General features: G+C 37.3%; 1 long non-coding RNA gene across 1 annotated transcript; it reads right to left on the reverse strand.

Annotated features, from left to right (window-relative positions):
- Window positions 1–810: 810 nt before the first annotated feature.
- Window positions 811–6,168, reverse strand: LOC140613190 (uncharacterized). Its single transcript, XR_012014355.1, has 2 exons — window positions 5,915–6,168; window positions 811–3,991 (listed from the first exon to the last, which is right to left on the reverse strand). It is a non-coding gene; the product is annotated as an uncharacterized lncRNA (long non-coding RNA).
- Between the last annotated feature and the right edge of the window lie 509 nt (window positions 6,169–6,677).

A 6,677-nucleotide genomic window follows, 5' to 3' on the forward strand; every position in this document is an offset into this window, starting at 1 on the left:
ATTATAGGCACTGACCATAACACTACAATCATTGCTCAAACTTTTCTGGAGGTTGTGTGTGAGACTCCTCCCACAGGCCTGAATTTTTCCTGGTTTCCATCTGGGCTTGTGTTCGGCCTCCCCCAACTCTATGCCTTTCTATCCAGCATGCTGAATTATATTTTTTTCCTCCTTTTTCTGAAATGATGCCCTTTTGTTAATAGTTGGCTAAGATGAATTGGAAAATATCAAGACTTCATCACAGTGGCTGGATTCATAAATGGAATCAAAACTCCAGGTAGGGCAAGTGGCTCCCAGCTACTCCAGGATGCCTTACTCGTTGGCACTTCAGCCCAAAGTCCTCTTAGCAGAACTGCACTGGCTTAATCTCTAATTTCTCACTATTCTACATAGGTAGAATTTATATAATTGTACATATTTTCTAACAGACCATGTAAGATGTTGAGGGAGAGGTATGTGAAGAGGTACAGGCACCAAGATGCCTGTGTAAACTTCAGTTCTTCTCCAGATGGGCAGTTGGAGCAGGGCCAGGTTTGGAGAGATGACGGGAAGAGGCCAGATGGGATCCAAAGCAGCAGCAGTGCTGTCCGGCCCCAGATTCCATTTGAAACACTTTATTCTACAAATTGGGTCTGGGCCTGGGTGTTGCTGTGCTTCTGGTTTGGAAGAAGTCATCCTCAGGGATTGGCTGCAGAAAACTCTAGGTCCTTCTCTACAGGGGTTGGGAAAGAGGGACCACTGTGGTCCATTCCCCAACAATACAGATTTCCCTTGCATTTGCAGAAACATTTCTGTACTGACTTTATACTAATTTTTAAAAAGCAAGTAATTCACTTTTCCTTTCTTTTTTTTTTTTTTTAAAGATTCTATTAATTTACTCATGAGAGACACAAATTGAGAGAGGCAGAGACACAGGCAGAGGGAGAAGCTCCCTGTGGGGAGCCCGATGTGGGACCCAATCCCTGGACCAAGATCACGCCCTGGGCCAAAGGCAGATGCTCAACCACTGAGCTACCCAGGGGTCCCACTTTTCCTTTTTTTAAGGCTTAGATTACTTGATTACATATGAACAGTTTGAGAAATAAAATCAAGCAAACTGAAACTTTTAGGATATTTTCTTAGAATATATATATTAAATTTGAACAGCATCTTTAAGAATATGTATGACCTTTGATATTTTATCCTCATCAACTAATAATATATTGTTATTTTATACTCTGTAAAAATATATCACAAGGCTGGATCACTATTGATTGTATATTTATTTTTTTTCCCCAGACAAACCACAGTAAAATATTACCATTGTAAACTTTTGAATTCTAAGTATTTTACTACTGATGCAATGCCATTTTATGGATGCTTTGGAATAAAAATTAAAAGCCAATAAAATGTTAATTTTAACAGTCAATTTTTAAACCCATCTACACACTCCTCCCTCCCCTACATTTATTCAATTCTGCTGTGCAGTTAGTACACACAGATTCTTGCATCCTTGACCACACCCATTATGTATTTCTTCAATTCATTCCAAGCTCTGCTCTTTTTCAAATTTTAACTCCTTGGAATGTCAATATAATCATTTTTGGTTTATTTGTTTGTTTTTGCTGAACAGAGTAACCCCCTGGCCTTTGGATCTTTATCTTGCTTTCATGGTATAAAACTACACTGCGGGGTTGACCATCCATCTGCTTTTTTTTGCTGATATGATTTTGCTGCTTAGTGTGAACAAAGAGAAGCCCACAACCAAGATACCAGGATGATCAGAGAGCCTAAGATGCTCAGTAATTCACTCACCTGTGGTGTCATCATCTGCCCCCTCCTCAGTTGAGATTGTACACATTCCACTCTCTCAACCCCTCCAAGGAGAAAATATATCGTCAAGACTTGAGGTTTCTGACACAATTTGCTGCTTCACATTTCCCTGTCTTGTTACAAGGACTAACTCTTCCTTCAAGAGCTAGGAAAATACTCTTCCATGAAGCATTTTCTATCCTTCTCAAATAATGTTAATACTTTAAACTTTTTGCCACTTTTCAATTTGGTATATATCATATGATGTTGACTAAAATCCATCACAGTCATTTCTTGCAACTCTCTCTCTTTCACAACATATTCCTTGAGAGAACAAAACTATTTCTTAATCATCTTTGTTTCTTTACTACATAAATGGATCACTTAATGGTTGCTGAAGGACTGTAGCAATCATGATTCATGTATGATTATTCACACTGAATGATTATTGAAAACAAGCTAAGTATTAAGTCTCACATTGACTGATTCTGGCTGAACATTTAGTTTGATGGTATGTGTATAATGTTGTCCTCTAAGACCAGAGATTCTTCGTCCTCCCATTCAATAGCACATCCTAAACAAATTTAGTATCAGGAGGTAGTCTGAAATCCAAATAAAAGCTCATATGGAATTGGAGACCTATCAAGTCCTTTCATAATCCTTTTGAGAAGTCTCAGCTTATTCATTATTGAACTAGGTGAAGTGAGAACTTGCAGAGACTCACAGCCCAGAGATCAGCATAGAACTTTGTTTGAATTCTAGCACCAGTGCCTTAATTGGGACTTTGAGTGAGGCAAGTTACTCAACTTCTGGTAGGATGAGTTTTGTCAGATGCAAAGTGAAAATAATAGTACCACGGTCATAGCAGTGCTTTGAGTATTACAAAGTCTGAATGAGGACATTTGTTGTCTCAGAACATCCCAGAGTATAATAAGATCTCTAGAGCTGTTCTACACAACCGAAATATAATGCTAGCCATAGATATAATGTTATTTATTTTTTTAGTAGCACATTTAAGATGGTGAAGAGAAAGTGGTGGAATCAATTTTAATAGTATATGTATGAGTGACAGGCATTGGGGAGGACACATGATGTGATGAACACTAGGGGTTACACAATATCTTGGAAAATTGAATTTAAATAAAATAGTATGTGTTATAGCACAAAATATCAAAAATATAGGCAGCCTGGGTGGCTTGGTGGTTTAGCCCAGGACATGATCCTGGAGACCCAAGATCAAGTCCCACATGATCAGCCCAGGACCTTCAGCCCAGGACGTGATCCTGGAGACCCAAGATCAAGTCCCACGTCAGGTTCCCTGCATGGAGCCTGCTTCTCCCTCTGCCTGTGTCTCTGCCTCTCTCTGTCTCTCTCTCTTTCTCTCTCTCTCTCTCTCTCTGTGTGTGTCTCTCTCATGAATAAATAAATAAAATCTTTAAAAAAATATCTAAAATATTATCATGTCAACATGTAAATAATTTTAAAAATTGTTTATGGGATGTTTTACATTCTTTTTGTGTGCTAAGTCTTCAAACTAATGTGTGTGTCCCATAATCACCACACATCCTTATTTGTACTTCTGGCATTTCAAATGTTCACGAGTCACATGTGACCAATGTCGGCTGAGTTGCATAGTGCAGTTCTAGAGGATGAACCCAGGGAGTAGCTCACCTTGTCCCATCCAGGATAAAGGGCCTAAGAAAAATGGGGTGCTCTCTGATCCATGCCAAATATCATGCCTTAGTGTGCACGTAATAGCAATTTCCAAGGAGCAAATGGGTCTCCTTTCTCATTACCTTCATTCCTTCATTGCTGGCTTTCAGAAGCTCTTTCTCACATTATTCATGCTTTCTCTTCAATGACACTTGTGGACTCCTCCTTAAGTGCTGTTCATTTGTTTGTTTTCATGTATCTGATTTATCCCTTTATCAGCTTCATTATATGTCATTGAGACTCTATTTTAACAGTGAATTCCACCTTCTTTTCTTCAACAAATTGATCTAAAGCTTCTGACATACTGTGGTCTTGGCTCTGTATATTTACCTGATTTTAGTCATCAACCACAGGAGATTCTGTATTGTAACACAGAATCCTAACAGCTGAGCTATTCCTTGTATGTTCACGCATCTTCTCTTCCACCCCACTGACCCATGCCACCATGGGGTTGGGGCACATGGTTTCAGTAATCTCAACTAATTTCCTGAAAAGAGGAGAAATAAGAGGCAGGTGTAAAATAGAACAAGAATGGAAATAAAACTAAAGAAAAGGCTACTGCAGTTACAAATCTTGATGCATGTAGTCATGATATTCATAGTCATAAACATAATATTTATTAACCGTTAGATGCTTGCTATATAGCAGACACTTATTGCTAAACCCCTGCATCATCTTGCTTTATTTTTATCTCCATAGTAACCATTTGAAAGAATACTTGACTTTCTACTTCTCCCTGGGTCAGCCCTGTTTATTTTTCCTGAGAACAGACATACAATCTGATGGAGCCTATCCATTTTCCCTCCTTTTTTTCCCTAGCATTGTTTTGAAAGCTCTTAGAATCAAAATTGTCTGTCCTCTGTGTTACGTTTCTTCTAAATGACCATAAGGAGACCTATGGAGAGGCCAAATTTTTATTTCCAAATTACATTTACTCACATCCTTAAGACATCAGCCATATCTCCACAAACAGTACTGAAGTCCTCACTCTCTGACCAATTTTATTTTTATTTAAAAAAAAAAAGAAAGAACAAAAGGAGAAAGTGAAAAGAAAATAGCAAAGTATCTTAGAGTTGTGCCTAATGTTATAAAACAGAGCTAAACTGTGTCTTGATTGTAAAAGAGAAATCAATTTAGAAAGTATTGACTTGGAAGAACTTAATTGCTCATAAAATTAATTTATGGATGACTTTATTTGATGTTTGAAAACAGGAATACAAATGAACCAGCTTCAATGTGTATGAATTTCCATGGCTAGCCAAGAAAAGGTAACTGACAAGAATAGAAAATTGAACCAGATGAGACGGTAATGGTTGTTTACTCTCTCCTGGAAACAGCTCATATTAGGCGACAAGCAGTGGATAGTTATAAAATAGTTTAACAGTGGGAGTTGTAGACAAGTTTAAAATTAAAATGAAACTATTTAAATTGAGTCAAAAACTTCTCAGTGACAGATACATCTTAAAATAGATATAGGTACATGTGAGTTTATAAACAAAATTAAAGGAAATAATATCTTCTGAAGAAGTTATAGGATAAATAATTTGAAATCTGTTAAGTCCCCAAGAGCCATCAAAACAGAATCTTCCTGCTGAGATAGCAGAATTTTTATTGTAAATTATCATGTAAGCAGAGAAGCAAAGCCATAGCAACTAAGAATGTGGAATATATATATATTTATTTATATCCATCTTTAATAGAAGCAACAGAAGGATGCATGCAAGCATAATGACAAGTCCATAGAGCAAAAGGAAATAGAAGAAACTTGTATCATATATGTGATAATATATAATTCATGTTTTTATAATTTGCATAATAAAAGATAAATGAAACGATTTAAAATATCTCAAAGGCTCAAACATACATTTCTAATTTCTAACATACATTTCTAATAGTGGGGAAATAAGTATGATTGTGGTTACTTCTTGCAAGGTACAAGTGCTAGTAACACGGTTGTTATTAATATTAATCTTATGGATGGCTGATATCTATTTGGCTGGTTAAATTCTACTGTCTTCTCTTCACTATCTTAGCTTAAGACATTTTTTCCCCATGTTTAATTAAACTCCACAGTATGATGGGTGCTCTCTCTTCATGACCCTCTGGACATGGAGGACCTGTTTGGTGTAACATCCTGGGGATTCCTGGGAGTGAACATTGACTGGCAGGTAAACATTTGTGTAGAAGGTATTGTTCCTACTCAGAGTAATTAAAATATAATCAGTAAGTGTTTAGGTGCAAATAGTGTGAGGTTCAGAACCATGTCATGATTGTCTGGTTGGCAGACACATTGCTCCCATGAGGCTTCCAGGCATCCCCACAGTGTCTTGGCCAGGTTACTCTCCATAGAATGCCCAGGTACCTCGTTTATAACAGAATTTCCTCAGGACATATCTGGATGATGCCTTACCCCCTGTTGGCAAAATGTATGCACTCTTCTGTCTTGCCACAAGACGCCGTTTAGAAAGGCTTCTCCTCATTTGAGGTGGAAACTCAACCACTCACTTATATGTAACTTGTCTTTCCATTACTAAATCATAGAAAAAGTTTGATTTTCAAGGAAAAAAGGTCCATGTCATAATATGGTACAAACACACAATGAACAACACATGCGTGCACCCGCACAAAACACGCTAAAAAAGGGCTAAAAAAATACAATAAGGAAATAACATTACTTCAGCTCCTGACATGAGGAAGGCCTCCTCTAGATATTCCTGAAAACATAGGCTGAAAAATCGAGTTGTCACAATGATCCTGTGTTCCAAGTATTACAAATGAGAAAAATAGGATTCTGGAAGCTAACTCACTTAAAGTGAACAGCACAGTCAGACTTTGAAGGTGTTGTGCCTGACTGAACACAATATGGTACACATGCTTGTGTGTCTTTGTTTCTTATAGACCTGCTTCAAGGAACTGAACTTCAGAATGTAACACGGACTTTTATATTTACATCTCTTATAATCTCCTTATCCTTTCAAGTACTCTGTTCAGGTTACAAGACTACTTTGAATAAGTGAGACACATCACTTTATACATGTAAATGAGTCAGTGTGTATTGATGTGTCTGTATGTGGTGTGCACACATACATTTATACCCATCATAGATAAATCAGTGAAGGGAATCAGGGTAGAAGGAAAGTCAGGGTTTATATAAAGAATTAAAAAAAAAAGAT

Source organism: Canis lupus, chromosome 21, assembly GCF_048164855.1.
Source record: "Canis lupus baileyi chromosome 21, mCanLup2.hap1, whole genome shotgun sequence".
Taxonomy (NCBI): Eukaryota; Metazoa; Chordata; class Mammalia; order Carnivora; family Canidae; genus Canis; species Canis lupus.